The 6,605-nt window shown below is 51.9% G+C and overlaps 1 pseudogene; it reads right to left on the bottom strand.

The window, feature by feature from the left end:
* Positions 1-1,015: 1,015 nt before the first annotated feature.
* Positions 1,016-1,708, bottom strand: LOC104659183 (annotated as a pseudogene).
* Positions 1,709-6,605: the final 4,897 nt, after the last annotated feature.

Below are 6,605 nucleotides of genomic sequence, written 5' to 3'. Positions count from 1 at the left end.
CCCGTGTCTGAGCCTCAGCTTCCTCCTCCGGCAAATGTGAGAACTGGATTAGGTGGTCTCTGATGCCACCTGACAGGTAGGCCATGGCTCTCTAGGGAAAGTGAGGTGAAGCCCCTCAGCACAGTGCCTGGCACATAGCAGGTACTTGGTAAATATCGGGGCTGCCACTCATTTGAAGTGTCCTCTGAGGATAGGAAGGGCAGGATTCCCTTCACACTCCACCTGCCCCGGCTTCTACCAACAAGAACATCCTTCTCCAGGGAGCCAGAGGCTGTGAGTGAGGTATGGGTTGGCCTCCTAGGCTGGCCCTTGCCTCTTTTCAGCTCAGCCACTTCCATCCCACCCCCAACCTTGGCTGCCTCCAACATCTGGCTTTTCCCCTTCTTCCCCCACCTCAGAGCCACCAGCTGAGCCTTGATTTTCTGCAAGAGGCCCCTGTCCACTTTCTGGCCTCCCCACTGAGCCCCTGGCTGCCAGTCACCACCCTGGCCCTCAGAGATGGCGGCTGGCAGGGGTGCCAGTGGGATTCCCACAAACCTCCTCTCAGACCTTGGTTCTCCGGGGCCTTCTCAGGTGGTTTCACCCCTGGGCAAAGCCCAAGTCCTCAGCTAGTTTTCCCTAGAATTTTGAGTTTCTTCAGTGCTCAAGCCCTGCAGACTTCAGAGATATCAAAGCCTCATCATCCCAGCACTGAGCTCTGGGCCCCACACAGAGGCCCTGCCCGCTCCCTACTCCCAGAGCTCCCAAGTTCCTGCTCAAGAAAAGGTCCTGATCCATAAAGAGGCAGTCCACAAACCTCCTGTGTGGCAGAAGAACTTTTTTTTTTTTTTTTTTTTTTTTTTTTGTCTCCAGGGAGGCATCCTGCAAAGTTTTATTCTTTACAGGAAGTCAGTGCCCAGCGTGTTCCCTCTCTACAGCCAAATAAAAAGTTGCTGTCTCTAGAGGGGTGGCAGCAGTCCTGCATGGTCCAGTGAGACTCAGAAGGTTCCAGGAGACTTTCAGTCCTGAGTCCCTTTCAGTCATGGGCTTCTGAGTCTGACTCTTCTGCAGACTCGGATGCACCCTCTGGCAAGTCATCTCCCATCTGCTGGAACCTTCCCGACTGGGATTCCCACATGTATTTGATGGTCACCTTGAATTCAGCCATCTCATACCCAAAACGCTTCAGGACGTGAGCCTGCTCCGTAGTCAGCACACCTCATAGTCGGACGGCAGGGTCACCACACCTCTCTTGAGGGCAGTGGGCAGGGCCAGCTGCATGAGCTGTGGCACCATGGAGTGGGGGAACTGCTCCAGGGACTCTGAGTCCAGGCTCACAGCGAAAGCTGCTTTGTTACCAGCTCGGGCGTAGTCCATTTCTGTGTATTTTGTAAACCATTCATTCACCTCCTCTGTGCGGTTGGTGAACAGGAGACCCACTTCACCCCTCAACCTTTTGCTGACGTGGTGCAGGTTGTCTTTGTTCTCATCTCTGACCCAAGGCCACCATCATCACCTTGTTTTTGCCAAAGAACATCGAGCTGTGCTTCCAGGCGTTCCGGATGTCCTTCAGCTTGCTGTTCCTCACAATGGCCACAGAGAAGATGAAAAGGTACTCGTAGGTGTCCACACATTTCCAAAGCTCTTCTATCAGGTTTTGTTTCAATTTCAAGCCTTTCGTGGCAGTTTTGGTTAAAGAGACTTTCTTGTCGTGCTTGGATTTGGGCATTGCGCTGAATCCGCATGGAAGAACTACTTTTAATAGGTAACTTGCAAATACCATGGGGCATCTGAAGGGGCAGCCATCTGCCTGCTGGAGCCGGGGAGGGCAGATCTGGGCTGAGACTGGAAGTATGAGCTGTCACTTGCCCATCATACAGTGACAAGGGAAGGAGATGTTGTCTGAGGTCTGGGAAAAGCACAGCAAAATATGTGTTCTGGGATTCCCCACCTTCCCACGGTCCAGGGCTGTGTGAAGACAGCAGGGAACTCTGGAGCCTCAGGCAGAGGAAGCCTTTGTGGGTCATGCCCTGGGGTCCAGCAGCAAATGAGCAATGAAGCAAGCCGCCCCTAAACAGTGTGGGGTCCAGGACAAGAGTACAACTGGAGGGTCACCATCCAGCTGAACATTGCTAAACACATTCTTCCTACTTTATTTGACAATAAGCCTTCATAACAACAATTTTTTTTTTTTTTTTTAGACAGAGTCTTACTCTGTCGCCCAGGCTGGAGTGCAGTGGTGCAATCTCGGCTCACTGCAACCTCCGCCTCCCGGGTTCAAGCGATTCTCCTGCTTCAGCTTCCCAAGTAGCTGGGATTACAGGCACGCACCACCACACTTGGCTAATTCTTGTATTTTTAGTAGAGACGGGGTTTCTCCATGTTGTCCAGGCTAGTCTCGAACTCCTGACTTCAAGTGATCCGCCTGCCTTGGCCACCCAAAGTGCTGGGATTACAGGCATGAGCCACTGCACCTGGCCAACGACAACATTTTTTCTTTGTTTTTTTTGAGATAGAGTCTCACTCTGTTACCCAGGCTGGAGTACAGTGCCATGATCTTTGCTCACTGCAACCTCCGACTCCCGGGTTCAAGCGATTCTCCTGCCTCAGCCTCCTGAGTAGCTGGGATTACAGACACGCACCACCACGCCAGGCTAATTTTTGTATTTTTAGTAGAGACGGGGTTTCACCATGTTGGTCAGGCTGGTCTCGAACTCCTGACTTCGTGATCTGCTCACCTCGGCCTCTCAAAGTGCTGGGATTACAAGCGTGAGCCACCGCACCCAGCCAACAAATTTTTTAAAATTGCATAAAGCCACGGTTTTTATACAGTTAAATGTATATGTGACTAAAATATTCTAATTTATTAAAATAAAAGTCAGAATATAAATTATAACCAATGAATATTGAAGTAGAAAATTAAGATTATTTAATTGAATCTAATTTCTTTCTTTCTTTACTTTTTTTTGTCTCACTCTGTTGCCTAGGCTGGAAGGCGGTGGCACAAGGATAGCTCACTGCATCCTCAAGCTCCTGGGCTCAAGCAATCCTTCTGCCTCAGTCTCCTGAGTAGCTGGGGCTCAGTTGCACACCACCACTCGTGGTTTTTTTGTTTTGTTTTGTTTTGTTTTTGTAGAGACGGGGCCTTGCTTTGTTGTTCAGGCTGGTTTCCAACTCCTGGCTTCAAGCAGTCCTCCCGCCTCTGCCTCACAAAGTGCTGGAATTACAGGCATGAGCCACCTCGTCCAGCCTGATTCTAAATTTTTTATTTAAAATTGTGTAAATCTAAATATTATGGTATATTTTGATAAAATATAATGCTTTGTAATTTCAATGTTCACCGTCCATCAAATTACCAATGTAAAGAGTTACTATCAAGTTTCATGCATGTTCCATCTAGACCTACCTTTATACAAATTAAGAATTATATAAAGGCTGGGCACAATGGCTCACCCCTGTAATCCCAGCACTTTGGGAGGCCAAGGCAGGTGGGTCATAAAGTCAGGAGTTCGAGACCAGCCTGGCCAACAGGGAGAAACCCCGTCTCCACTAAAGACACAAAAACTTAACCTGGCTTGGTGGCACACGCCTGTAATCCCAGCTACTCGGGAAGCTGAGGCAGGAGAATCACTTGAACCTGGGAGGCAGAGGTTGCAGTGAGCTGAGATCGGACCATTGCACTCCAGCCTGGGCAACAGAGCAAGACTCCGTTATCAACAAAGAAAATTATATGAATTATTTAGTAGAGCAAAGTGTTTCTCATCTGCAACGTGCATTCATTTGAATACTACACTGATTTATGAGCACCTCTGGTCCTCACAAAGAAGAAATAAGGACGAGGATGCTCAACACTACAAGGAGATTTTATGTAAGAATCCATTTAATTATTCTTGAATGTTTTAAAAATATTAATCTATTGCATGTACACTATTTGAAAGAAATACTCTAACAAGTATATCTATTTTTTCTTTCAGTTACTTCTGATTTTTTGTAATTAGGATAGAGCGGTGACTTCCAAGCTTCTTATACAGCAGACTGGGAACCGGAAGTTACGCTCCCCATTCATTTTTCATTTCACCCCGGCGCTTGTACAAAGTCCATCTCCGCCACTGGCTAGTGCAGACGCAGTTGCTTTTTGTTTCAAACACTTAGAGCAAGAAGCCCACGACTGGGGCCCGACTGCTGTAATGACAGAAGTGTAGAGCGGAAGTTTGAAGCTGTGGGTTGCACCACGCAGCACTTGGTACCAGAGCCTGCGTGACCTAGGCTGTCATGGGTTCTCCAACAAAGGAAGCGTCAGTGTCATATCCATGTCATGAGGGGCCTGGGGCAGGGATTCCTCTTGCTGGCTCTGGAAGCAGTACTGCTTTGAAGGGTGTTGAGCAGAGAAGTGACATGGTGAGACTCTCGTGTTAGAGAGACCACTGAGGCAGCAGATCAGAGGGCATTGAGGAGGCTGGAGGCATATTAGGGGGAAATGTCAAAGAAATTTCTGGATGAGAAAATTAGAAGCCTGGACTAGAGAATTAATTGTGAGTAGAGAGATACAACAAGAGGTTAAGAGAGAGATTTAGGAAGCAAGATTCTTGTCCTGGACCCCACACTGTTTAGGAGCAGCTTGCTTCATTGCTCATGCTTTTTCCATGCTTTCTAGAACCTTCTCTCCAAGGTTGGGGCTAGGGGCAAGGCACCAAGAAATAATCATACAACTACAGTAAGAGAGGTTCACAATCAAGGACAAAAGGTGATAGGGACCAAACCAGTCCTGGGCTACCCCAGCAGTTAGTGACTTAGAGGAGGCAGGGTTTGGCGGACCCTCTCCGTGGAGTGCTGTGCCTTTAAGTGCAGAGAGGACTCTGGGTTGGACTTCTGGGGCACTGCTCTGGGGTGGGTGCAATGCGGAAGACAGGCTGGGGGCTGGGGCCAGGGAGAAGCATCGAGTGCCAGAAGCAGGGCCTGCTTGGTTTAGGGCCGAGGGCCCAAAGGCATCAGGCTGGACGAGGTGACCTCGCAGGGAGCCCTTCCAGCTTCAGGCTCTTTCTCCTGATGGCAAAGGCTAACCCTCCACCAGCATCCCCCACACTCCACCATGTCTACACCTGGCGGCTCTAGCAGATGGTTATCTCCCCTCCCCCACCCCACGCCTCACCCAGCCCCGCCTGTCCGTCTGCCAGTCTGCCAACAGCCCCACTCCTGGCCTTTCATCTCATGCCACGGCAGCCAGGCTGATGCTGCAATCCCCCGCCCCCCGGCTGTCCAGCTCCACAGCTTCTCCTGAGCTTGGGCCCCATAGGAGCCAGAGACCCGGAACCCCCAGGGCTTTGGCCCCCTGCTGCCAACCTGCCCAGGGTGGTCTGGGCGGCATCTCCTCAGCCTGTAAACACACACACACAGACACACCTTCCCAGGGTCACATGAGCACATACCTTGAGGCTCACCACCACTATCCTTTCCTCCCTGGGCAGCTTCCCTCCATCACCAACCCCCCAACACCTTGGGACTCCTCCTGTCTCTAGAGTCCTTTTCCTGCCCTGTCCTTTCTGACTTGAAGGCCCAGGCAGCCATGGGGAGGCAGTGAGGTGGCAGGAGGAGACTTGGCAATCAGAGGCACAGACGTTGCTGGCGGTAGCAGCCATTGTCTTCACCTGAATCTTCTCCTTTTCCTTGGATTGGCAGAGGCAGGCAAGCACTGAGGCAAGGGGATGGATGAGCTGACCCACGGCAGGTGAGGAGGACCAGCTCCTCAGGTGAACAGGCTGCCACCCCAGGCATTGGCTCCCTTCCAGCCCCAGCCCCATTCCCAGGGCCTCTGGTAAAGTTCAGGCTGAGACCAGCTGGCACTGGTGGGGAGGGGGCCAGGATAAGTTTTTGGTGATGCTGGTGATGGCAGCCGCCCGCCAGGAGGCTGGGAGAGAAGCAGATGATGCTTTGATGAGGGCAGGGATGCTGAGGCAACAGCTCAAAGTTGCCCTCTAGGGCTTGCTGTGAAGGAGGTATGGAGGAGGCAGAAAAGGCTGGAATATTACTCCTCTGGTTGGGGGGTGAGTCCTAGCCATGGCAGAAAAGAGCAAAGCCACATCTGGCAGAGCAGGGCAGAGGCTTTGTCCAGAAACCCTCCACCTGAGTCCCACCCGCAGCCTTGGGCACAGATAGTTGGGCCTGGCCTGAGCTCTGCTGGCCACGGCCATCCAAGAGCCAGGCAAGTATGTGTGGGTGCGTCCTCCCCGGGCCAGGGGGGCCCTGAGGGCAGACACCACGTCTTCTGCACCTTCCTACCTGCTCCACCACAGTGTCAGAAGGCACTGCCTGCTGCCAGTTACAGCCAGGCGCCTTTCCTGAAGCCCTGGTTCCCTTCATTCACCGCCCATTACCTACTGCATCCTAGGAGCTTCACAGGGACAGGAGGGGCAGGGAACATTGTCATCACCCCCAACTGTCTGTGGGTCAAGGAGACCAAAACAAAGGCAGTCTGAGGAGGGGGGTCCCCGGGGGCTGGGAGTTCCTCAAAGCTACCCAGAGGAAGTGTGGCTGGAGGAGAGAACAGAGGATGGGCAGGGATTAGGGAAGGGAGGACCCACTGCAGCAGGGGAGAGGGCTGTGATCAAGCCACAAGAGCACGAGGGTGG

This window comes from Rhinopithecus roxellana, chromosome 19 (genome assembly GCF_007565055.1).
Source record: "Rhinopithecus roxellana isolate Shanxi Qingling chromosome 19, ASM756505v1, whole genome shotgun sequence".
Lineage (NCBI taxonomy): Eukaryota > Metazoa > Chordata > Mammalia > Primates > Cercopithecidae > Rhinopithecus > Rhinopithecus roxellana.
The sequence above is the reverse complement of the archived record's forward strand: the minus strand, read 5'-3'. Positions and strand labels throughout refer to the sequence as shown.